The sequence below is a fragment of the Tasmannia lanceolata genome, unplaced genomic scaffold, assembly GCF_043159265.1.
Source record: "Tasmannia lanceolata isolate RefF3 unplaced genomic scaffold, GAP_Taslan_0.1 ptg000018l, whole genome shotgun sequence".
Classification (NCBI taxonomy): Eukaryota; Viridiplantae; Streptophyta; class Magnoliopsida; order Canellales; family Winteraceae; genus Tasmannia; species Tasmannia lanceolata.
In genome coordinates this window covers 69,218,269-69,245,918 of record NW_027518695.1, presented here as the reverse complement: position 1 = coordinate 69,245,918, position 27,650 = coordinate 69,218,269, and the positions used below count along the sequence as shown (strand labels likewise).

General features: G+C 40.5%; 1 long non-coding RNA gene across 1 annotated transcript in view; it reads left to right on the top strand.

Moving 5' to 3' along the window:
* Nucleotides 1-3,703: 3,703 nt before the first annotated feature.
* LOC143850769 (uncharacterized) overlaps nt 3,704-27,650 on the top strand; it is a 46,798-nt gene continuing 22,851 nt past the window's right edge. Inside the window, exon 1 of the long non-coding RNA XR_013236048.1 lies at nt 3,704-4,280. This is a non-coding gene — a long non-coding RNA (uncharacterized LOC143850769). The remainder of the gene's footprint in view (nt 4,281-27,650) is intronic.

Sequence of the window (27,650 nt, the reverse complement as noted above, 5' to 3'; positions counted from 1 at the left end):
GGAATCACATTTTATACCCCGGAACCACCAGGGAACCACATTTTCTACCCCGGAAGCACTAGGGAAGCACTAGGGAACAACATTTTATACCTCGGAACCACTAGGGAACCACATTTTATACCCCGGAGCCACTAGAGAACCACTAGGGAACCACATTTTCTACCCCGGAACCACTTGGGAACCACATTTTATACCTCATAACTTTTAGGGAACCACATTTTATACCCTGGAACCACTAGGGAACCACATTTTATACCCCGAAATCACTAGGGAACCACATTTTATACCTCGGAACCACTAGGGAACCACCTTTTATACCCCGGAACCACTAGGGAACCACATTTTATACACCGAAACCACTAGGGAACTACATTTTATACCCCGGAACCACTCGGGAACCCTGCCTTAAACTCCGAGTCGGAAGTCCGAACCAACCGTCGGACTTCCGAGTGGAACCAGTAAATTGGTGTCCTACTGGAATTCCTTCGGAAATCCGAAGTTTGGTTCGGACTTTCGAACCAATCTCCGGATTTCCGAATGGAAGCCAGTAGAAATGGCAAATCTACTCGTTTCCGTCGGAAATCCGAAGGTTGGGTCGGACTTCCGAGTCGGAAGTCCGAAACAAACATCAGAAATCCGACGGAAACCTGTAGAAATGGAGCTTTATCACGTTGGCAATTGAGTTTTTTTTCAAAACTACAGTGGCAATGGAGCTTTATCACGTTGCAAATGGAGTTGTTTTCAACACTACAATGGCAATGGAGCTTGGAAACGTTGGCAATGGAGTTTTTTTTCATAACTACAATGGCAATGGCAAGCTTCAAAAACCTTGCATGAAGTTTCCCATGTTTTTGAAGCCTTGAGGAAGAAGTAGGTGGTAGGTAAATGGCAACCTTCAAAACCCTTCCATGGAGTTTTCCACGTTAGAAAAGCCTCGAGGAAGAAGAAGGTGGTAGGTGAGAAGGTAATAAGTGCATAGGGATAGGTGCAAAAAGGTGGAGGGAAAAAAGAGGTAGGAGGGGTATATTTGTCTTAAAAGCCATAATATCTCACCTGACAGCACTTGTTTTATAAATTTCAAATCACTACCCTTTATTCACAATTTAGACAAAACTTTGCATTTTTTTTAATAATTTTCTCAAAAAAATAATAAGAAATATTAATAATATATATATATATATATAGGGTGGGGACATTGGGAGGGGGGGGGGGTGATCCTAACCATTGATTTGGAAGGCCCCATCATGGATGGGGGGCCTACCAAAAATCAGCTCCATTGGATCACCAATGGGTGTCCATTTGTGGGGCCAAAAATGGACAGATACTGTTTGTCCACAAATCTGTCCAGTTTTGGCCCCTCAAATGGACACCCTAAGGTGATCCAATGGAGCTGATATTTGGTGGACACCCTACCCATGAAAGGGCCCATCAAATGAATGCTTTGGATCGCACCCAAAATGTGGCCCCACCCTGTTTTTGTGCTCGAGCGCAGCTAAGCTTAGGTGCGCTCGAGCATAGCAACTCTCTCTCTCTCTCAAAAAGAAGCTGGTAGTTGATTATCGTTACAATTAAATATAGGTAAGCATTCACAATCCCTGTTTGCATTAATAAAGTATAATATATCTCTATTGAATTCGAAGGCTATCTATACTATAAAAATGTACAGAAGAGGAAACATGTCTCAAACCTTAAAGAACAAAAGTTCAATACCCAAACTTATTATAAGTTGGGAGAAAAAAATCATAATGTTTTCAAAACCCCACCACAATACAATTGCATTTTGGGAGCAAGGTAGAAAACGTGTCTCAAATAGGACCTAAGAATGTTAGAGGTAGTAAATTTGTTGTTATGTGAGGAGAAAATGTTTTTGGGGAGAAAGGTTTCTCAGTTGAAAGTGAAACTCTTTTTTCCATGGGAAGATGCAAAGAAGCTAAAAACTGCAATAAGTGAAGGGATACTTTCTCTCCGTAAGAAGACTTTAAAGTGCAGTTTTTTCCTGGGGTCACATTACTGGAAGAAAAACTGTTGTAAACCTAGGAAACTAAACTGCAAAAGGATAAATTGACAGAAAGTGGAAGCAGCTTAAACACTCTGTGGTGCTCATCGTTGTAATCCTTGTCTGTGTAAGAAATGCGCCTTTCATTTTCAATTTTCGAAGCACATGTCAGAGAGCCGTTGCCTCATGAGGCTACCCAAAGAAGAGGTCTTTAATGAAATTGCCTCTCCTTCTGTCGTCCCCATCATACCTTACATGATTTGGAGAAGCTTATTCAACAAAATGAAACCCTAGCCACCCTAACTATGATCTTAACCCTATGAAGAAATGACACTGCACATCTGCACAGTAAAACCCCATTCCTCTTTATTTATAATAGATATAGTGGGTAGGGTTTCGCCTACCACACGAAGACTTTCCCCTCTCCTCCTTTTGTTCTTGCTTTAATGTTTCTTTGTTTCAGCGTTGCATTTCTCTTTCTTTTTTTTTATTGAAAGATGCCTTGCATTCTCTTCTTGAACTATTACTCTTAACTTCAACAGTCATCCATTGATGTTAATTTTTCTTCTTTCGAATTGTTATTTGGCTATTTTTCTTGATGACATGTATTATACTATGGGATTATGCCTGTCCTATGATATTTTTTAACTACTTAGCAACTCTTGGAAGAAATTCTAAATTCTTTTTTTTTTTTTTTGAAAATTGACAATTTATTAATCTTCAAATAAGTAGGACGGAAAAAGTTGTCCCTTCCCAATTACAAATTTACAAGGAGTGGATCAAAGACCCAGAAACCCAAAGCATGAAAAAGTTACAAAGAGGATACAACCAATATTTCATCCCTGAAGACACCAGCATTTGCCATGTTATCCACCGCCTCATTTGCCAACCGCATAGCTTCTTAATCGTCCCTTATCAGCCCTCCTATCCCTACCTTCCCAGGGTTGCATTTCGAGCTCCCATCAAAATTAAGCTTCAACCACCCTGCCGGCGGTGCCTTTCATTTCGGTTGTGGTTTGGTCCGAATCGTTCTATTCCTTCCATTCTTCCCGAATTATTCTTCTCCATAGGAAGTCTGATAGTGTTAAAATCCCCACCCACTATCCACAGACCCTGCCATTGTTCCCTGATCTCTAATACTCAAACCATAATGCATTTCCTTCATTTGCTTTCACCGGCCCATAAACAATCATTATTATCCCTCTTTCCGTCCAAATGGTTGATGTAAATACTATTGATACAGACAAACAATTGATGCTCACCTCCTCAACCTGCCGTTGATGACTCTTCCAGATTACAATAATCACCCCCTCTTTTACCACCCACGTTCAATTCTTTCTTCCCCATAATTTATTAATTAGATCATCCGTCACCCCAATGATTTTCAATTCAATAATTGCAATCAGATCTAATTGTCTGCAACGGATCAGATCTTTCACCGCTCGCTTCTTTTTATCCGATCCCAAACCTCTTATAGTCCATAATACTATCTTCATTTCCACCCTTTTACCCCATTAGCGGTCCATGATTTACAGTCAAGGTTTTAAATTTAGGTTTCGAAATGCGTTTCGGTCCTCACCGGAATTTCCGAAATTTCGGTGAAATCTGACAAAATCAATTACGTAATATTTTATCCCGTAAAAAATTTTGGGCGAAATCCCCGACCCAAAATTTGGGGGGAATTTTGTAACGTTTCGGCTTTACCCATTTTCGGTTTCGGTCTTGAACGAAACCCGGTCCGAAATTTTGGATTTCGGTCGAAATTTAAAACCTCGTTTACAGTGAGCCCCGAAGTCCCGAACTTCCAATCTACTCTTGTGCGACTTCTTCTTAGCTGCCTTTATTTCACCCCTGCGCAATATCTTCTTAACCATCTTTCTATCACCCTGGTGTGATTTCTTCTCTGACTTCTTTATCTCAACATCCCGATGGTCAATATCTTCCGAGATGTTCCATGCGACCGCCTCTTTTTCTTCAAACAAAGTGCCCAAATATGGTCTCTTTCTTGAGATAATGGTTCTTCAGCCAGATCTTCAACTCTACCCGCTTTTTGCGTTGCTATATTAATTTCCATCATCTCCTTTGACCTGCAATCCTCCTTCCAACTGTTGGCATATAAGTCTCCCCTCATTAGGGACTTATCATCATCCCTCTTTCTCGATTTATACTTCAGAAAATTCTGAGGAAAGTCATCCCTTGGTGGCGATCTCAAAGACTTCTTAGGGTTCTGATGTTCAATCCCAGGCGCCAAGCAAGACGCCTCTTTCCATAGATCCTCTAACAGGTCCGTAAATTTGCTTCTGATGGCAGGATTTAGAAATGTTCCCGGACTTTTTTCTTTAACCCTAGAACCCCTTTTACTATGACCGACATGCTTATGTTTAAACCGGTGATATCTTTTGACACGCAGAGACAAGCCACCTGCTAGTATGAATATCATACACATAATGAATATCATGCTATGTTTCTACATTGTTTGATATAATGCTTTCCTCTCATGCCTTAGTATATAACCTAGTGCTCCAATCAATTTGCCTTGAGCAGCCCTATCATCCTCACCTTGCAGACCCATGTAGGAACAAGCCTTCTTAGACCACTAACAAATTGGATAAGTGCCTTAGTGCATTAACCTTCCTTCCCATTTTCTTTACAACGAAAGAGATGTAGGGAATGCCTCTTAACCTTATCTTTTTGTAAGAAACCCCTACACATGGGGATTGATTCTCACTTTTTGCCAGATAAGCATCACATTACTAACCAATGCAGTGCGTCACCTAGCACACCGGCTTAGTCATTAACTGCACTGGTTTAGTCGTTGTACTAATGTACTGTTATTCATTAAAACTTAGTAGTGCTCTCTTCTTCTTCTTCTTCTTCTTCTTTTTTGAATGATAGTAGTAGTCCTTAATAGTCATTTTACCTTTGGTAGTTAGGTGGTTAGAATTTAGTTTGTAAGTGCTGTCTATATAAAGCCCAGCTCATATTAGCTCATATTATTTTCTTTTAGTTGATGGATTTTTGAGATTGTAGATTTAAGTTTTGGTTTGGAGTCTTGTAGAGAGAGTTGTAGGCTCTTCTTCCTTGTTGTATCCCTTGGAATTGAAATGGAATTGTAGGCCTAGATAGAGGGATGATAGAGGGAGTCAACCCGAAGAGAACTCAGAGACGAAGAAGAAGAAAAGAAAAACGTAAGTATAGAACCCTGAATCAAGGAGGCAGAAAATCAGCTCCAAACTCTACTTCTCTACGCCTTCCCTAGCTAAATGATCCGCAATACCATTGGCTGATCTTTTGATGTGCATGAAGATGATAGATGAATCAACAATTTTATCGAAGATTTCATCGAAGAACTGAGCAAATCTCCAAGGTGGAAACAAGGATCCTCTGAGCCACCTAATGAGGGAATCACCCTCCTCAATCACACGGTCCAAGCAATCCTTCTCCAGGCGGGTAATCCCCTGGTGGACGGCACGAACCTCGACCTCACTGGCATCTGCTATCCAGATAGGCCCAAAAAAAGCCCAAATGACTTCGCCCCTTGAATCCCTGAGAATGCGAGCTATGCCGGCCGGACTAGGATTTCCAGAACTAGAACCATCAAAGTTTAATTTCAGCAACCCTTGAGGCGGGGGCTGCCACTCTTGCACAATAGAGGGCTGGCTCTCAACACTGAAGCAGATTTCCTTACATCCCTCCCATAAGTCATAGGCCGAAACAAAACGGATCTTTTCAGATCTTCCATATATCCTACATTTTCTTTTTGAATGCAAGATTTAGAATTGATCCGGATCGGTTCTGCTGCGTTTTCTGTTCAAGGATTCTTGCGTCACCTCATCTGAATTTGAGATCAGATATTACATTTCAATTTCATTTCTGCTACAATCTATAGATCGGTATCTTCCTGTTAGTTTCTTTCATCTCTAGTTGAGTAGATCTATCAAAATTTGTGTTCCTGGATTGTTCTTGGAGGTTTAATGGTGGAACATGAAATCTGCGGGGCTGAATAACATATGTGTTACATAATCTGCTCATGCTTGTTGGAAAGTTTAAGCAGATCATGCAACTATACATTGTAAAACTTACGTAGCTGTGACCCCTCTTCAAAACTATGTTAGCGAGAATTATTTATGCCTTTTACCTACTACAAATATTTGATTGTCCAACATATAATCCACATATGGGGTTTTGCACGGAAGATGATAATTAGGGCTGCAACTCGGGTCGGGCGGGTCGGGTTTTGGAGAACCCAACCCTACCCGAGAAATATCTCGGGTCGGGCCGGGTCGGGTTTTTTTTCGGAAAACCCACGATTCCCAAACCCGGCCCTACCCATGATAAATCTCGGGTCGGTTTGGGTCGGGTCGGGTTTTTTCACGTTGACGCAATTTTTTAAGGAAAATTCTTGTTTGGCAAGGCAACTCAACTCATAGAAGCAGAAATTACACTCACATTACACTTGAATCAAACAATGATGTAATTACACTCACATTACACTTGAATCAAACAATGCTGTAATCAAACAATGTTGTAATTACAATCAAACAATGCTGAATCAGACACTTGAATCAACTCAACTCATAGAAGCAGAAATTACACTCACATACAGTAACAGTGGGTGCGTGGGTTTTCACTTTTAACTTTTAACTAACAATAGAAAAAAATGTACATACTATAACTTATGTAACTCGGGTCGGGTCGGGCCGGGCCCCTTCAAACCCGGCTCGACCCAAGATTCATGCGGGCTTTTGAATGCTAAACCCGGCTCGACCCGAAACCCATGAAACCTGAACCCAACCCAGGGTATTGTAGACACCTCATTTTGACCGTGCCCTAATCCCTTCATGTTTAAGCAAAACCTCATCAAATCAGTGAGATAGGATCCCAAATTTCTCCCCAAGCTAGCTTAGGGTCCCAGCTAAGCCCCTGCAAAGTTTCAGGAAGAGCCGAGCGCGTTTGTCCAGCAAACGGGTTGAGAGAGTATATGTAGTGCAATCAAGGGGTGGCCCACTAGGTTTTGATTTTTATCCCAAAATCCTTACTTTTTAATGAAAATCTAGGTCAACCTAATGCTTCAAATGCCCATGAACACATATTTAGAAGCCTTAAGACCCCAGAAAAATCCCTGCAAAATTCCAGAAAGATCCGACGAAAAAAATTCGAAAAAGACAAGCGGAGTTAGTGCAGTTATCAAGCTGTAAGGGGGTGAATCATCCGGTCAGGGTCGCACATTTGTGCGCTTATTAGTGGTAGTGCCAATATCATTTCCCAAATTTTCTATAAAAATGGAAATTCACCAGCTTTTAAAAAAAAAAAAATTCGCAGACGAGAGAGAGAACCAGATCTGAGATATCAAAACCCCTTTTCATGCGTATTCTTCTTCTCCGGTAGTATTTTCCGATCAATTGTCTGCAAAACTCCGGTCATCTTCTTCGGTCCTTTTCTTCTCCTCCGGTTTCTCTGTGTTTTGAATTTAAATTTAGATTTTGAATCCCTCATCCCTTCCGATCGTTTACTTGAGATCCGGCAGTACCGGCCGGCTTCTGGTCATTTTCCAGTTACAGAAGAGATCTCTGAAACAGAGAGAGAGGCAGACGAGAGACAGAAGCAGATCTTTGAGATCATCTTCCAAATTTATTTATTTTTCCGGTAAAGTTCCATCTTCTCCGGTGGGATTTCACTCTCCGGCCGGTCATTGTCAACACCTCCATTATCTTCCCTACCAGATCACAGATTATAGATCCTTCAGATCTCGTTTTTCCCTAACCATTTTTTTTTCTTTTTTCGATCGTCTTCTCTAGCCAGATCTTCACCGGATTCCGGCCATTTTCTGTCAGATCTTCTTTCTTTTCTCCATCTTCATTCCAGCCGTTTCATTTTCCCCTATGGTAAAGCTTAGATCCGGTCTTTATGATCCACATTCCGGCAAATCCACCTCCTCCGGTGAAATCCCGAATTCCGGCTAACCTTTTCCGATTTACATCTCTTCCTTGTTTTCTTCTTTAACTTATCTGCAAGCTTTAGCTCTTTCGAAAACCTTAGATTCAAAACTTCTAACCCTAAGATCCAAGGCCTTCTGTTCTTAAAATATCCTCAAACCCTCCTCCATTAAATCATGATCTAAGCTTCGATCATCTCATAGCTTCACATCACCTCCATCATCTTGTTCTCTTTCTTTTTCTCCAATCTTTATTTTCTAATTTTCAGCAGCTCCAGAGAGAGATCTCAGATCATAGATCTTGGATCTGAGAGCAAAGAAAAGGAGCAGAGAGCTTAATAAGATAGAGAGAGCATCGGAAAAAAAAGGGAGAGACCTGGGAAGATCTCTTGATTACAATTTAGAGAGTGGGAAAGGGTTTTCAGAATTTCTGTGAAAGGAAGGAGGTTGATTTGTTAGGGTTTGAGTCTAATCTTGATTTTTAAAGAAGAAGAAGAAGAAGAAGTAGAAGGAATTTCTTCAGAATTTGGAATCGTCATTAAAAGTTCAGGTAATCTTCTCCTATTTCTCTTAATTCATATTGAAGGTTTGAATTATTATGATTGAAATGGTGAGGAATTCCTAGGCATCCTAAGAAGAAACGTGCATTTTCTTAAATTCTAAGTTGTTACCTATGATTTTGTTAATAGAGTATTGGAATTACAAGTTGAATTCTAGGGAAATTTAATTACAATCGCTATTTTCTAAAAGTTAATCCATGGATCTGAAAGTTTAAAAAATCCTTGAATTCTATCTAATAGTGTTGCTTGCTTATAAACTTTAACTTATTCAAATCACCAAGTACTCTGTCCTGAAACAAGTTAGAGAATGAATGAGTATTCATGGAAACTGCCATATGTTATGTTCATTGCTGTGCATTCCTTTAATTAATGGTTGAAATTCAGTGGATAAACTCATACTCTTATTTGGCAATTTCAAAATTTAGCTACCTTGTCCCTATGTGATCTCATAAAATATTTGGGATTCAAACAAGGTATATTCAGGCCTAATAGGGAGAATAAGTTGTTTTTTTTAGGTGTATTAGAACAAAGTGATGTTAATATCATCTCCCTTGGATGATCATAGTGGATTAATATTTTCACTACAGTGTTTTGATATGATATTATCATGTTTTCTTGTAATCATTTGTTTTAATGGTTGATTCGCATGTAAGCAATTTCATTTACCTAATCAACATTAAGTCAAATGGGTAAAGCTGGTAGTATCGTTATCAAAATGTTGTAAAGAAGAAGTTAATCATGGGCTGTTGATACTTGCATAGGGCCAACTCTTCCTTTCCAGCTTATACTGTCTGATTTGTAGAAATTTCTCTTGAGAAGCCTAAATAGTCTGATAAAGACAATTTCATGAGGCAAGAAGGTTGAATGAAGTTACCTAAATTAGGCTATGTCCATTTAGCATTTCTTTTCCTTGCATGTCAATCAATTAAAAATCATTACTAGTACCTGAGTTTTCTTTGTTGTCCAATTTATTTCCCAAGTTGTTCCTGTTGCTTGCTCTCGCACCTTTTCTTGATGGATGATGTTTTGTCATTTGAAAATTCCATAGATGTCTTGTTCCCTGTATTGAGAATCTGTGATGGCTCATATATATTAAAATATATATATATATATATATATATATATATATTGAGTATTGTCAACCCATCACAGGTCAGGTCTAACTTATTGTCCTAACCTGAATTTTTAGGTTTGACAGGTAGTGGAAGGGTCTAGCTTATTGTCCTAACCTGTTATGTATTAAAATTTGTACAAATTGAAAATATCATTTAATGTGTTTCTATAATCTGTTGGAAATTTAATACTTCTCTTTCATACTAAGCTTTGAGTTAGGGTTCGAAGAATAAATGGATTGTTCAGGTGAGATTATCTCAAAGCTTATTATACTCATTCCTTATTATTTAAATGAATTGTTAATAGGAAGAAGGAGATCAGATGACTACTCTATTCGATATCATCGACATGAGTACGGTCTGATCTCAAGGCGGGATTAGAAATATTATCATGTGTATATGATATCAGATGATTACTTTGGCATCATCTGATTTCATTGGAGTCCCCGTATTGGGGTTTGTGGTTGGTTTTGAAGTGTTTTGATATTGTTTTTACTTTATTAGGCTATCCAGCGGCTGGTCTGGACTAATTAATGTTATTTATCATTTTATGATTGCTATTAGATTGTATATTCTTCTTTGCTTAGCACTTGATTTATTCTTAGAATAAAATTTGCGATTATCTGGTAGCCTTTTCTTCTCTTTTTGATAGACTAACACAGTCTTATAGATTTCTGTTAAAATTCTTTGATATTAGAATTCCCTCTCGTTGCAAGGGCGATGAAGGCGCTAGCCTAAGCCCATCCTTAGGGGACTCGCTTAGTCCAAGTAGCACTCCTCTCATTTATTTAAAGACTTGTCCAAGTCTTTATGGTGTGTATCCCCTAGAAATTAGAAATCCATTCATTGCAAGGGCAATGAAAGAGTTCTCTAGAGCCCTCTCAGGGAGACAGGCTATGTCTCAGACAGAGAAAGTTGTATCCTTTAGAGACAAGCTTTGTCTCATTAGTGAGTCTATCCTTAGGAGACATGCCATGTCTCATCAGCACCTCTCTTGGAGCTCATCTTTTTGTTTAGGAGTCTCACCCAATCTCATTTATCTTTCTAAACCTCCTCTTTGTGCGTCTTTTGGTTTTGGGAGAACACCTTACTCGGCTTGGCATCATACCCCGACCCTTATGGGTATTGGGTTGCACATTTGTTGCACCCTAGGGCTAGGTAGCTGTCCGGCCCGGCTGGGTGTTTTACCTTTGCCAAATATGCACAAGGTCTCTTTTTCCTTGTTAGCATTTTTCTTTATCTTACCTCTGTGTCTAAAAGACTTATCCAGTCTCATTTTCTTGCTAGACCTCCTCTTTGTGCGTCTTTTGGTTTTGGGAGAACACCTTACTCGGCTTGGCATCATACCCCGACCCTTATGGGTATTGGGTTGCACATTTGTTGCACCCTAGGGCTAGGTAGCTGTCCGGCCCGGCTGGGTGTTTTACCTTTGCCAAATATGCACAAGGTCTCTTTTTCCTTGTTCACATTTTTCTCTATCCTACCTATATGTCTAAGAGACTTGCCCAGTCTCATTCTATTAGCATCCTCCTCTTTGTGCATCATTTGGTTTTGGGAGAACATCCTACTCGGCTTGGCATCATACCCCTTACCCTTATGGGTATTGGGTTGCACATTTGTTGCACCCTAGGGCTAGGTAGCTGTCCGGCCCGGCTGGGTGTTTTACCTTTGCCAAATATGCACAAGGTCTTTCCTTATTACTTGTTGAGCTTTATCTTAGTTTGATTAGTCCACTAGCGCAGGAATCCGTCCTTAGTCTAGAGAGTCAATCCTCTTGTTCAGGAATCAAATTCTATCATCATAGGGGTTAGGATTCTATTCTACCTCTCATCGTATCATGTTTTTATCCACTCTTGCAAGGTATAGGATGCTGTCCAACCCTTGCAGAGCTGTGTTTCTGTTCTTTTCCCCCGCAAAGCATAGGATGCTGTCCAACCTTTGCGGGATATCAGGAGTCTGTCCTCCCCTTATGATGATAGGATTTGTCCCCCTTGAGTCAAAAATACTTAAAAACAACAAAAACATCTAAAAAACCAAAAATCTCAAAAATCTTGAGTCATTAGGAGTAGTTAGGAAATCTGTTCCGAACTACGTTGGCTTGATCCCTTTCAACAGGGTACGTAGTGCAGCTTGGGATCCACATCCCAGGTCCAGCCAAACCTTTAAAAATAAGCATTTTAAATCTTTCAAAATTACAAAAAATCTTTCAAAATATTATTTTTTCGAAAGGATCTTCCTCTAGAGTTAGGAGTTTGTCCTAGTTAGAGAGTTTTTGAGTCGGGAGTTGCTCCCTCGTTCGTTGTTTGTTTGTTGTGTGTTTTATTTGTTTGTGTTAGAGTTATGAGTGAGTCCTAGCTAGGAGTTTTACGCCTCCGTCCGGTCAGTTGGCGATCCACATCGCCAATTGATGACTAGGTCTAAGATGCGATAGATCCTACTGTTTTCCTTAGGATATACAGCTTAGTTACACATTGATTATAGGAACCACCTGCATTAGCTTAGAGCTAACCTGCATTTAGTTAGGGCATATAGGGTGTCCTCAAATCTACAATCCATTAGAATTTAAATAATCACACAAGAAGCTTTAAGAACTAGTCTGGTCTTTTAGATCGAGTCTAGGATAGAGGTCTAGATGTCTTAGGCATCATAGCTTAGAATAGGTGCGAAGAACTACGTTGCCTTGATTCTCGTGGAGGCGGGGATACGTAGGCTTCTTTGGATGAACATCAGATCATCTAAAGACTCGGGCTTAGGTATAGATTAGAGTTTTAGGGTTGTATGGTATCGAGTCATTTTCTATGTTTTGCAGTGTTTTCTTACTTTATTGCGCAGACCTTATACTTTTTTGGTGTGTCATGCATGTGTTTGTTCATCAGAACTTAGACACCCATTAGGCATGTCACTTATAACCTAGCTATGCTTAGGTGACACATGTTTCTTTTATTTTATCTTGTGTGCCTTTGATTTCATCTCCGAGACATGCATGATTAGATAGACGTCTTCTCGGAGATATTCATTCCCATTTCATATGATTTTCGCTCAAAGCTCTTCAAAATTATTAAGTAAATGGCATAAGAGACCAGGTGTTTGCACTTGGGCGGATGAGGTGCTCTTTAGACCTTCCGAATTCGTAACCAGGCACGAACCTTATTTTATATCTCTGGTTATCCGTTGCAACAGAGCATAGTATGGGATCCAGGGCCCGTTTGCCTTTTTCCTTGGATGGCGACTCTTCTTTGTTTAAGGTACGCCTCGAATCTGGGCTAGTCCCCGAATCGAGAGGTATTTCACCTTTTTATCGCCACTCATGCTATGAGAGGCATTTTTCTTTCGAGAGTTCCTTGGTAGAGCTCTCCATTCACGTGGATGATCCATAGAGACTGTTAGCGCGTGGGGGCACGTCCCTCACCGCCTCTCTCTCGGATCGGGGTCCACAGGCTGGCGACTCTGCTGGGGAAATCTTTCGAGATATTGCCTAACTCTGTTAAAATGCCATTTTTTTTATTAACTTTGAAGAATTTTAGGCGAAAGTCATTATAAATGAGAATTCAATCGCTTAGAATCCAGGGGCACCAAATAGGTGTTTAAAACAAGGGATTCACACACTGCACAGCATACATCATTTTGTTCTTTATTTTCTTTTATTGATTTTTATTATTATTGGCTCCACGGGATAGATATAATGCGTGCCTCATGGGATATCACTATCCAGATGGTGTTGTTGTATCTATTACCAAGCTATGCGCCGGTGCTGCAGTCGTAAACACTAGGCGTACTTGTGTTTACAGCAGCCGATGAGCAATGAAGCATACTATGTATAACACTAGGCGTACTTGTGTTATACATTTTAAGTATGGATCATAAGCATAGTACCCGATATATTGAGTCCGGAGCTCTACTTTCATTTTACATATATTATGTATATGAATATATTTGCTAACTTAGTGGAACCCAATTAGGATCTGCATGTGCTTATATATATATATTGCATTCATATAAGGACGAACATGTGTTGCTTATACATGTTGGAGCCTAGATTTAGGAGCCTTGTCCTATTCATTGATTATTGTAGCTCACCGTATATGGCTACAACGCAGTCCTAGTACACTCACATGTCTGTCTTGAGTCAAGTGTCTTGACTCTGTGGGATTATATTTATGGCTGGTGCCCCTGGTTAGGATATATATGTATATATGTATATATTGATTATCAGATTGAGGGCTTACTTTTTAGTGAGGTTTCCTTGTCTAATCTAATCAGTTGTATCAGTCTGTTTTTCAGATCTAGACCCGACCAGTGGCTTTTACTTGCCCCTCTCATGGTCGTGGCCTCTCTGTTGGTCTTTTCTTTGAGATTATGTCCATATATCTCTTGATTGTAAGATCAGAACCTACTTTCTAGTAGAGATTTCTGGCATTAAATCAATCAGTCGTGTCTATGCATCTCTCAGATCTAAACCTAGCTAGTGGCTTCTACTTGTCACCCTCATAGCTACGGTTTATTCCTTGACTCGATGATGATAAAATTCACTTGTTTTTATCCCTTAGATTGAAACTTCATTTATCCATTCTTTGGTTGTGTCATATATTATTCAGATTGTTTTCTTCTTTTGTCTTTAGATATGGTCGACAGTTTGTCTGCTGTCTTTATGGCCATAGTCTATTATTGATCTCTTTGATCGTTCAGTTTTGACATCCATCTTCCAGATTTAGATCCGGTCTATGATCTACTTTTGTCATTTTGTGACCGTGGTCTCGTTTCTGAGTCTCTGATCATCTTTCATCAGTAGTGGAACATTCGATGTCATCAATAATATCCTTCTTGTGCTTGATCGTTAAGTTTATTTTTATTCTTTGTTTATTCGAAGTTATCTTCATTTCCTCATTATCCCGTCCTATCTTTGTGTCAGGTCTGATCATGGCAAACCTTTTGTTGGACAACTGGATAGCCGATACCATTAAAGCTCTTCCGCGTGAACAATCGCAGAGAAATATGGCTGATCATTTCATCAATTCGTTCACCTATTTGAACAGTCGGGATATAAATTGGAAGTTTCTCCAAGCAGCTGCTAGACTTTGGGATCCTGTTCTTCATGTCTTCCGATTTGGCCGTTTTGAACTTTGTCCCATATTTGAAGATTGGTGTACCATGCTAGAGCTCCCATCTGAGGGACTCTGGATCAAACCTTCAAGGATAGAATCTCCTCATGGTCTGTTTTGTAAACTGTTCAAAAATGAGACTGTGGATGCTCTGCCATGTTTAACGGATACGTGCGTAAAAATTCAAGACCTTATTAAACTTTTTTCGAAAAACGTCGATCCTACTAACTCTCGTTTTCAGGATTGCCGACGTAATGCTTTGATTTTTATGGTCTTCGCACGTCATGTTCTTCGCAGAAATTCCCATGTTGCATCTTTGATACTATTAAGAGTGGTAGATCAGATCAATGAGGGGAGGAATCCTATCCCTACCATGTTAGCAGTGACCTTCTTGGGACTAGATCTTATTGCTTCCCAAGAGATCAAGGACAATTTCAATGGATGTGTCAAGTTGTTGTATGTCTAGCTTGGTGAAAAACTTCAAATTCTTCAGCGACAAAACCAAAATCCATATACCCTGAAGAATTTCCATACCTGGAAACCAATAGCCCATCAACCTCAGTCCATCGATGAATGGCACAATTGGTTGCAACATGTAGAGGAGAGTCAGTTTCGCTGGGTAAGTCATTCATGTTTCCATGTTTTTACCAGCACTTATCCGCATTCATTTGTTTACCTCATGGGTACCGAGAAATCTTCCTTTTATGCACCCATGCGAATTCTCCACCAGATTACGGGAATTCCGTGTCCTCCCGGAATCATAGTCCCTCCTCTTTGTGAAGATCTCACTCCTGATCTCGTCCGATCCATTGTGGCTGCTTGGGGAAACAAAAATATAGAAAGGAGGTTAGGTTTATCTCGCAAATTCCGACGTGGAGAAATATCGAAAAAGCCCGCAAGCAAAAGAGCTCGAATTGAAGAGCCTTGAAGATCCGTATCATGTTTTGTTATTCTGATTTTTGCATTTCTCATTTTTGTCAGTCTGTTATCCAGTTGTGATTAGAGATTAATATTTTTCATCCGTTGTAATCACAATTTGAATTTTATTAATGAAAGTGTGGTTTTGCCTCTTTTGTCATTATTTGATCAAAATAGTTTATCTCGATTATCAAAATTTTAATCTAGTGTTTATATTTCCATATCAGGATTCTTGATTGAGCAGCCATTGCTCCTAAGAAAATCCTCGTTTCAAAATCAACCTGGTCCCGTCAGTCCGCTGATTCCAGGCTGAGTCGTTTTTCTTCCTCACCAATTTCTTTTACCTCCCCTGCATTACCTTTCTCCAATCTCCAGGAAATCCCTTCGCCCGTTCAATTTGCTCCTGAACAGATGGCTGAATCTGCAAACGCTATAGCTGAGATGAGTGAGATGATGAAGGTTATGCTCCAGCAAATGAATAACATGAATGAGGAGATAGCCCGTCTGAAAAATGATAGAGAATCTACCTCTAAAGAGCATGTGGCTCAGCACCCTTCTGTTTTACCTCCTCCCCCTCCTGCAATGGCCCGGCCTGCAGTTTTAAATGTCGAAGACGATCTCGATGATGAGCAGTATGCAGAAGAGAATTGCCATCCCAATATAGATAGAGCCAATGAGGGCAAAGCGATAGCGGACAGAATGGATATGTTGGCCCGAGAGGTGGAAAACATAAAATTTCAAGGCCCGAAGAAGTTGAACATGGCCGATTTTATGTTGTATCCAGGAGTCACATTGCCTCCTAGATTCAAAGTTCCGGACATGGATAAGTACGATGGGACCGGGTGTCCTCGAAGCCATCTAATGTCGGTTCTTCCGCTTTTACAGCAGCATGGTCTATCTCCGGAGCAGGTTGCTCTCTTATTTCCCCGATCTTTGGTCGGAGTGGCTAAAAAGTGGTTTTTAAGCTTAAAGTCTGAAGAGATCAGAACTCTAGAGAATATTGCAAATAGGTTCGTCGAGCAGTTCTCCATGGAGGAGGGAATCGACGTGACTAAGAGAGATTTGAAGGCTTTGAAACAGGGCCATAATGAAACTTTTACTTCCTTCATCCGCAGGTGGAGAAGGAAAGCCGCGCAAATGACTCATCGTCTGTCAGATGAGGATCAAATCAAGATTGTGGTGAAAAATCTGTCACCACAATATTATCACCATATGGCTATCCAGTATTTCCTCGTTTTTAACCATCTCATTAAAACTGGGACCCAGATAGAAGATGCATTGGCTAAAGGCCTGAAATCAAGAATTTCGTCTGATGTCAGAGAAGGGAAGCGACCTGTGATGGCGCCAAAGGAAGTACATAATGTCAATTATGTCAGGCCCCCACCCAGGGTAGTCACTGAAGTGAGAAGGCCGCCGATGGAGCAGAAGCCTCCTCGTCATTTTGATCCCCTTCCATATTCTTTGTCCGTAGCTTTGAAGAAGCTGTTGAAGGACAGAAAGATCAAGCTACCTGATATTAAGCCTCCTCCCAACCCGTTGCCGAGATCCTGGAGAGAGGATCAGTTCTGTGATTATCACCGCAACACGGGCCATATTACTGACAGGTGTTTAGCTTTGAAACACCAAATTCAAAACATGATTGATAGGAAGGAACTGTCAATCGAGTTACCAAATGTAACTAGAAACCCCCTTCCTACACATGCAATGCCGCCTCCATCCTCGGTCAATGTCATTTGCGCCGAGGAGTCTGTCATTGATGCGGCTTCCTTCATATGTGCTGTGGAATCCGAAGAACCCTATGTCTGGAAATTTGAAGAAGAAGATCAGTGGGCAGAATCCGAAAGGCCATATGTTTTATCCTGGAACGACCCTGATGTGGCTGGGCCATCAAACCAGTCATATATTTTCCAGTGTGAAGATGAGGAGAAAGATTCTGAATCTCTATATGTCTTAAGGGTGAGTGATGATGAGGAAGAAGAGATAAAAACCCCTTACATCCTTAGGATAGAAGATGAAGATTTGTTGCTCCTGAACGATCAATGTGATGAACTCCGCCACGTCACACGAGGTGGACGAGTATTTAAGCCAGCTGAACTCAGAGTTGATAATCCAGCTGAGGTTGCAAGAGGGGTTGACAATCAGAAACAGAAACAGAGGCTTGAGGAAGAAGAAGACAATTTGTTGAATCAACTCAAGAAGACACAAGCTAATGTTTCTATCTGGGGCTTACTGATGGCATCGCCGGAGCATAGACAGGTTGTACTTCGTGAATTGAACTCGTCCCAGGTATCAGTTGAGATCACTCCAGATGAGTTGGTCGGTCTGGTAGCCATGACCAAAGCTTCAAAAGCCTTGTCTTTCTCAGATGAGGATTTACCGTCAGAGGGAAAGGACCATACTCGTCCTCTCAAAATCACCATATTGTGCAACAGAAAGAAAGTATCAGAGGTGTTAGTAGACAATGGGTCGGCTCTGAATGTATGTCCTTTGAGTACTGCCACTACTCTGGGGTTTGGGCCTGAAGACTTCATACCGTCTGAGCAAGGTATACTAGCATATGATGGTACTCGAAGGGACGTTATTGGAACCTTGGCTACTGAGATTGTCATTGGAGGAGAAACCTTTGACATTGAATTTCAGGTGTTGGATATCAAGACTTCTTTTTGCCTCTTGCTTGGTCGACCTTGGCTGCACAAGGTGGGAGTTATCCCTTCCACACTTCATCAAAAACTGAAATTCATTCGAAACAATCGGGTGATCACTGTCAAAGGAGATCCCGAGCCAGAAGTTGGACAAATATCTCAAGAGCTTGTTACTGAAAACACAAGAGATATCAGTCTGACAGGATTTTCAGTGGAGGTTTCGGCTATCACCATGAAAGAGGCTATGAGTGAAGAAATTATGTTTCTCTCTAGCACCAATACTCGGGTAGTCAAGATGATGCGCCGATTTGGATATCTCCCAGGGGCAGGTTTGGGAAAGAATATGCAGGGTCCGACTGAGCGGCCCGAGTTGAAAGCATCTGACGGGTTGTTTGGGTTGGGATACAAGCCGACTCGCAAGGAGGTACAAGAAATGAGAGCCTACATGTTAAAATGGGCAGAATGTCGCCGCAGAGGCTTAGAGTTTCCAATGGGACCCTTCAGTATGATCATGAATGGCAGATTCCGGAAAGAAGGAGCTGATTGCCCTTATTACGGTTTTTCAGAGCCATGGTATAATGAGAGCGGGGTAAAGCTGCCTGGTCTTGAGATCTTCTTCGCAGATGAGCTGCCAGCAGATTTTTACAGTAAGCAGATTACAGAGACAATAATAACAGAGAAATCAGACTCAGACTGGGTTGAGAACTTTGAGCCAGAATTCCTGAATTCTTTGTTTCAGACCGAGGCACCAGTCATTGCTATGATTGGGAGAGACACACCCTTTGTTGACCCAGAGGACTATATCACCCCAGCCGAGGGACCTCTGGATAACTGGACCTCACAGGTTATACCCCAAGTAGTCCTTCAGTATACTCCAGTCTCTTCAAAAGAGTCAGTTGTTTCAAAATTTGTATCAGTTTCTGAGTCCGTCCCAGAGTCTGTCATTTCTAACTTTTCTTTTGATGCAGGTACTGTAGAGGTCGGGTCTACCTCTGGAGTGGGTGACGAGTCTGTCCTTGATGGTGTCGAGTCCAAGTCTGAGGATGTATTCATTGATTCTTCGTCTGTGTATATTTCTGGTTGTGTCGATACTGATGTCGACTTATTTTTTCATTCTGTTTCAGAGTCTGTAACGCCTGATGTGGGCGAGTCATCTGATGTAATCATTAATTCTGATGAAATAAAAGACTCTTTTGCTTATATTCCTGTACTTGTCTCTTCTGCTGATTCTGCTTCTGAACTTGATCAAGTAACTAATAATAACAATCAAGACTCCCCCTTTAATGAGGAAGCCGATGAAACTCCCCTTGAAATCAAGCATATGATTCAACAAGAGGAGAGTCGCCGCGCTAAACCACTTGAAGAGGAAATTGAAACCGTAAATATAGGTGATGAAACCTTAATTCGGGAAATACGAATTGGCAAAATTTTATCTCCTGAGGAGCGTGAAGAATTAATTACCTTGCTAAAAGAGTTTAAGGAGGTTTTTGCTTGGTCTTACGATGACATGCCAGGATTGAGTGAGGACATTGTCCAACACAAATTACCTTTAATCCCGGGCATCAAGCCGAAGAAGCAAAAACTCTGGAAACTTAAAACAGAATGGGAGTTGAAAGTTCATGATGAGGTTAAGAAACTACTCGAAGTGAAATTCATCGAAGTAGTTGAGTACCCTCAATGGCTTGCAAATATTGTACCGGTGCCCAAGAAGGATGGGAAAGTCAGGATGTGTGTAGATTTCAGAGATCTGAACAAGGCCAGTCCGAAAGATGATTTTCCGCTTCCGAACATTGATCTCCTGGTTGACAATACCGCTGGACATGCACTCTTATCCTTTATGGATGGATTCTCAGGGTATAACCAGATCAAAATGGCGCCTGAGGACATGATGAAGACGGCATTTATTACTCAGTGGGGGACATATTGCTACAGAGTGATGCCATTTGGTCTCAAGAATGCTGGTGCCACCTATCAGAGGGCCGCGACTACTCTTCTTCATGACATGATTCATAAGGAGGTCGAGGTCTATGTAGATGACATGATTGTCAAAGGCAGGACTCGGCCAGAGCATACAATCGCTTTGAGAAAGTTCTTTGAGCGAATCCGAAAGTTTCAGCTTCGCTTGAACCCTAATAAATGTGTATTTGGGGTCACGTCAGGGAAGTTGCTTGGATTCATGGTCAGTGAAAGAGGAATCGAAGTGGACCCTCAGAAGATCAAGGCTATCCAAGAAATGCAACCACCAAAGACAGAAAAGCAGATTCGTGGATTCCTTGGCAAAGTGCAATACTTGAGGAGATTCATATCTCATTTAACTATGACGTGTGAACCCATCTTCAAGTTATTGAAAAAGAATTCCTCTAAGAAATGGAATGAAGAATGTCAGGAAGCGTTTGAAAAGGTCAAGCAATGCTTGTCTTTGCCGCCTGTTCTATCCCCAGTCATTCCTGGTCAACCGTTGTTGATGTATTTGTCTATCACGGATACAGCAATGGGTTGTATGCTTGCTCAGCAAGATGCCGGGTCTAAGAAAGAAAAGCCCATCTACTACATCAGTAAGAAAATGTTGGAATATGAAATCAAGTACACTGTCTTGGAAAAGACGTGTTTAGCATTGGTTTGGGCGACTCAAAGGCTTAGACATTATCTTCTGTCGAACAAGATATTTTTGCTCTCACGGATGGATCCGTTAAAGTATTTGTTCGAAAAACCCGCTCTTACTGGAAGAACAGCTAGATGGTTGCTATTGTTGTCTGAGTTTGACATCACTTATGTTACTCAGAAATCAATTAAGGGACGGGTCATTGCTGAACAGCTGGCTGATGCTCCTATTGAAGAGAATGCTTTTCTGAAAGCTGATTTCCCTGATGAGGAGATCATGGACATTGAAGAAGAGACTCCGAGTTCCAAGTGGCTTATGTACTTTGACGGAGCTGTCAATAATCATGGTCAAGGAATAGGGGCAGTTTTGGTATCTCCAAAGAAGGAGTACATTCCATTATCCATCAAGTTGCAATTTGAGTGCACCAATAACATGGCAGAATATGAAGCATGCATCGCAGGACTTGAGGCAGCTTTGGCTTTGCGAATTCAAGACATCGATGTATTTGGAGATTCAATCCTGATCATTTGTCAAATAAATGGGGATTGGAAGACAAAAGAGGCGAGGTTGATCTCATATCACACTTATCTCGAATCTCTGGTCAAAAAGTTCAGGAATGTCACCTTCACTCATCTATCGAGGACAAGAAATCACTTTGCTGATGCTTTGGCTACTCTGGCATCAATGTTGGACATTTCTGCTACAATGGAGGTTCAACCTTTAGCTGTAAGATTGCAATGGGCTCCAGCACATGTGAATGCCATTGAAATATCCGCCAGGTGTCCAGACGGAAAGCCATGGTATACAGATATCAGAAATTTCATTTCAGGCAAGAGGCATCCGCCTGAAGCTTCCAGCAAAGAGAGGAAAACTCTTCAGAAGTTCGCTGCCAACTTCATTATTTGTGGTGAAGAGTTGTACAGAAGGTCATTTGACGGTATTCAGCTTCTGTGTGTTGATGAAGATCAGGCTGCAGAGCTCATAGAGCAAACACATGAAGGTGTTTGCGGTCCTCACATGAACGGTAAAATGTTGTCAAGGAAGATCCTTAGACTTGGTTTCTATTGGCCATCAATGGAAACAGATTGTTTCGCATTCGTGAAGAAATGTCATAAATGTCAAGTCTATGCGAATCTTATTCATGTACCTCCATCAGAGCTGCATTCTATGACCTCGCCATGGCCATTTTCAGTATGGGGAATTGATATCATCGGAAAAGTCTATCCTAAATCGTCAAGTGGACACGAGTACATCTTGGTGGCCATTGACTATTTCACAAAATGGATAGAAGCTGCTTCATATGCTTCCATAACTTCCAATACAGTTGCAAAGTTCATTCGTGCGAATATCATCTGCAGATATGGAGTACCTCATGAACTGATTTCTGATAATGGATCTCATTTCAAGAAAGAAGTAGTGCACCTGTGCGAAGAGTTTAAAATCAAGCATCATAAGTCATCTCCTTACAGACCGCAGACAAACGGGGCTGTAGAAGCAGCGAATAAGAATATCAAGGTCATAATCAGTAAGATGACCGAGACTTATAAGGAATGGTCGAACAAGCTTCCTTTTGCTTTGTGGGCTTACAGGACATCGATCAGATCTTCTACAGGTGTAACTCCGTACTCTCTGGTGTATGGAATGGAAGCAGTCCTCCCTGTTGAAGTGAGAATCCCGTCTCTAAGAGTTATGATGGAAGCAAATCTGCCAGAGTCTGAGTGGGCCAAAGCCAGACATCAGGAATTGCAGATGATTGATGAAAAGAGGCTGAAAGCCTTGTATCACATCCAAGGGTATCAGAGAAGAATTGAAAGAGCCTTTAACAAGAAAGTCAAGGTCCGAGACCTGAAACCAGGAGATCTCGTCTTAAAGTCTTACCGAGCACCGGTGTTTGATCCCAGAGGAAAGTTCAGACCAAATTGGTCTGGTCCTTACATTGTTGATGAAGTCCTGCCTGGAAAAGCCGTAAGACTCCTTAATGAAAATGGAGAAAAATTAACAGAACCTACAAACCTGGACCAACTAAAAAAGTACTATGCTTAGATACACCAGGAGGCCGTCTTTGATCGATCAGAGCTCAAAAGCCAACAACCTCAAAGTCAAAAACCATTTGCAAACACTTTGGGCCTAAATAAAATAAAATAAAAAAACTTTCATTCTTTGATAAACTCAAACCGGAGGCATCTTTTATGACTTGCGTCATAAAAGATAATAGCCTGAACTACGTCATGACCTGATCCCTCTCTACAGGGTACGTAGGTAGCCTAATTAATTCGGGTTCGGTCAAATCCTTCAAACCTTTCAAGTCCTTAAAAAAAAAAGAAGGAAAGAAAGAACAAAAAAAAAAAAAAAAAAACAATTTTTGAAACCCAAATGGGCGAACTACGCGGACCTGATTCCCATTTCTTTGGGGATACGTAGGCAGTCTGGAGGGCCAGATTCGGTCAAATACATGAAAACTTACCAAATGTTAACCTGTTTGAACCCAAGCCTACCTAAAAGTCCTTCTGGTGTACTTAGGCCCAGGTTTGTAGAGAAACAGAAAGAAAATAAAAAAAATAATGGAGTCTTAGACCCGCTAGACTGGAAACCCGCAAGGGCAGTCTAGGCAAAAGTTAGGGTCATTCGCCCGCTAAGCTGAAAACCTGAAAGGGCGGCTTAGGTAAAAATTAAGGCATGCGGTCCGCCAGATCGAAAACCTGAAAAGGCGATTTGGTCATGGCAGTGACTTCATAAAGGACAGAACCTCTGAAAGCCAGCAAGACTTTCATTTCTTCGGCAGCACTACTCCAAAGTCTGAGTAAACACCGGCAGAAATTCTTCTGACACTCTCAAGGCTAAGGGGGTTAAGACTAAGCAATCCAAATGAATAATAACTATGATGGAAATACCGGAAAAAGGAATGAAACACCTTTAAATACGGTTTTCAAAAGATTTTAAGAGTGGTAGACTGTACCATTTTAAAAATACTTATCAGACTAAGAAGCAGATTTAGTCTCTCTTAGAGTTTAAGTCCTCATTTGCTGGTTGTCCAAGTCTTTTTCTATGTCGAGTCAAGGTCAAATTCCAGAGTCCTGTATGGTTAATATTCCTCCCAAGGCTGGGGTGATGAAAAAAAAATAAAAATGATGAATTTGTATCCCCTCAAGAGTGATGCGCAGCAGAGTGAAGTTCAGAAGATGATTGATTCTCAAGTCTATATGGTAGTCTTTCAAGCCCATATGAAATGGCAGAGATCGTCAGAATTGAAAGGCAATTGTCGGGCAGATACAGCCTGTTGTAAACCTGAAAGCTTTGTAACCTCAAGTATTCAATGAAATGAAAATTTTTAACCATTTCCTGTGTTTTGCTCTCTTACGAATCTGTTATGGAAGTATTTCATACTAGGGGCATCTTTTATGACTTACGTCATAAAATATATCAAACGTGATGATAACTGGGATAACTATTCTCAGCAAATGAAAACCAGAGAAGCTTGAGTACAATCTTTGAGCCAGTCTCTTCAATCAAATTGTTTTCTTTTAAAGTCAAGTTTTCAGAAAATTTTATCCCTAGCGGAGTCTAGAATTTGCTCCTGCAATCGTCAAATCCTCAGCAAAATGCTTTTCACTCATTCTAAAATGGTCAATACCTGAAATTTTCTTCAAGTTCCTTGAGTTTTATCTTCGGCAAAGATCATGCATTTTCAATCATTCTTGGCAAAGAATGACTTATTCACCTTGTGAAATCGATCAAAGTTGGTCATTTCTTCAATCGTTTCAATGAATTTTCATTTCATTTAAAAAAAAAATATGTCCGCCAATGGCTCCGCGATTTGGAGTTTGGTCTTTTCTTTCACCATTTGAAAGATTTTAAAAGCTGTTTTCGCCAATGGCTCCGCGATTTGGAGTTTGGTCATTTCTTTCACCATTTGAAAGATTTTAAAAGTTGTTTTCGCCAATGGCTCCGTGATTTGGAGTTTGGTCATTTCTTTCACCATTTGAAAGATTTTAAAAGCTGTTTTCGCCAATGGCTCCGTGATTTGGGGTTTGGTCTTTTCTTTCACCATTTGAAAGATTTTAAAAGCTGTTTTTGCCAATAGCTCCGCGATTTGGAGTTTGGTCACTTCTTTCACCATTTGAAAGATTTTAAAAGTTGTTTTCGCCAATGGCTCCGCGATTTGGAGTTTGGTCATTTCTTTCACCATTTGAAAGATTTTAAAAGATGTTTTTGCCCATGGCTCCGCGATTTGGAGTTTGGTCATTTCTTTCACCATTTGAAAGATTTTTAAAGTTAAAAAATGTTTTCAAGGTATTCAAGTCCATTTTCACATGGCATTCAAAGTCCGTTTTCACACGGCATTCAAAGTCATTTCAAGTCCATTTTCACATGGCATTCAAGTACATTTTCACATGGCATTCAAAGTCCGTTTTCACACGGCATCCAAAGTCATTTGAAGTCCATTTTCACATGGCATTCAAGTCCATATTCACATGGCATTAAAAGTCCGTTTCCACGCGGCATTCAAGTCCGTTTCTACACAGCATTCAAATCCATTTTCTCTCCAAATTTCAAGATCATTTACAATCAAATCTATCCTTTAATGTTCTTTAAGAGAGGCTATCTCGTCAATATGTACTGAGTTAAGAGTTGGAGAGAGGCTATTTCACCAGCGTTTGCAGAGTCAGAGTCTGGTGAAAGGCTACTTCACCATGTTATCTTGTGGATATCGTTTTCCAAAATCAAAAATCAAAAATTTTAAACTCTTTAATCTTGGGCCAGTCAAAATGTGCTGTCAGTTCAGCTTTGACATTCGCGCGACAAGCACGCTCTGCCAAAGATGGGCATCTGTAGACACCTCATTTTGACCGTGCCCTAATCCCTTCATGTTTAAGCAAAACCTCATCAAATCAGTGAGATAGGATCCCAAATTTCTCCCCAAGCTAGCTTAGGGTCCCAGCTAAGCCCCTGCAAAGTTTCAGGAAGAGCCGAGCGCGTTTGTCCAGCAAACGGGTTGAGAGAGTATATGTAGTGCAATCAAGGGGTGGCCCACTAGGTTTTGATTTTTATCCCAAAATCCTTACTTTTTAATGAAAATCTAGGTCAACCAAATGCTTCAAATGCCCATGAACACATATTTAGAAGCCTTAAGACCCCAGAAAAATCCCTGCAAAATTCCAGAAAGATCCAACGAAAAAAATTCGAAAAAGACAAGCGGAGTTAGTGCAGTTATCAAGCTGTAAGGGGGTGAATCATCCGGTCAGGGTCGCACATTTGTGCGCTTATCAGTGGTAGTGCCAATATCATTTCCCAAATTTTCTATAAAAATGGAAATTCACCAGCTTTTAAAAAAAAAAAAATTTCGCAGACGAGAGAGAGAACCAGATATGAGATATCAAAACCCCTTTTCATGCGTATTCTTCTTCTCCGGTAGTATTTTCCGATCAATTGTCTGCAAAACTCCGGTCATCTTCTTCGGTCCTTTTCTTCTCCTCCGGTTTCTCTGTGTTTTGAATTTAAATTTAGATTTTGAATCCCTCATCCCTTCCGATCGTTTACTTGAGATCCGGCAGTACTCCGGCCGGCTTCTGGTCATTTTCCAGTTACAGAAGAGATCTCTGAAACAGAGAGAGAGGCAGAAGAGAGACAGAAGCAGATCTTTGAGATCATCTTCCAAATTTATTTATTTTTCCGGTAAAGTTCCATCTTCTCCGGTGGGATTTCACTCTCCGGCCGGTCATTGTCAACACCTCCATTATCTTCCCTACCAGATCACAGATTATAGATCCTTCAGATCTCGTTTTTCCCTAACCATTTTTTTTTCTTTTTTCGATCGTCTTCTCTAGCCAGATCTTCACCGGATTCCGGCCATTTTCTGTCAGATCTTCTTTCTTTTCTCCATCTTCATTCCAGCCGTTTCATTTTCCCCTATGGTAAAGCTTAGATCCGTTCTTTATGATCCACATTCCGGCAAATCCACCTCCTCCGGTGAAATCCCGAATTCCAGCTAACCTTTTCCGATCTACATCTCTTCCTTGTTTTCTTCTTTAACTTATCTGCAAGCTTTAGCTCTTTCGAAAACCTTAGATTCAAAACTTCTAACCCTAAGATCCAAGGCCTTCTGTTCTTAAAATATCCTCAAACCCTCCTCCATTAAATCATGATCTAAGCTTCGATCATCTCATAGCTTCACATCACCTCCATCATCTTGTTCTCTTTCTTTTTCTCCAATCTTTATTTTCTAATTTTCAGCAGCTCCAGAGAGAGATCTCAGATCATAGATCTTGGATCTGAGAGCAAAGAAAAGGAGCAGAGAGCTTAATAAGATAGAGAGAGCATCGGAAAAAAAAGGGAGAGACCTGGGAAGATCTCTTGATTACAATTTAGAGAGTGGGAAAGGGTTTTCAGAATTTCTGTGAAAGGAAGGAGGTTGATTTGTTAGGGTTTGAGTCTAATCTTGATTTTTAAAGAAGAAGAAGAAGAAGAAGTAGAAGGAATTTCTTCAGAATTTGGAATCGTCATTAAAAGTTCAGGTAATCTTCTCCTATTTCTCTTAATTCATATTGAAGGTTTGAATTATTATGATTGAAATGGTGAGGAATTCCTAGGCATCCTAAGAAGAAACGTGCATTTTCTTAAATTCTAAGTTGTTACCTATGATTTTGTTAATAGAGTATTGGAATTACAAGTTGAATTCTAGGGAAATTTAATTACAATCGCTATTTTCTAAAAGTTAATCCATGGATCTGAAAGTTTAAAAAATCCTTGAATTCTATCTAATAGTGTTGCTTGCTTATAAACTTTAAC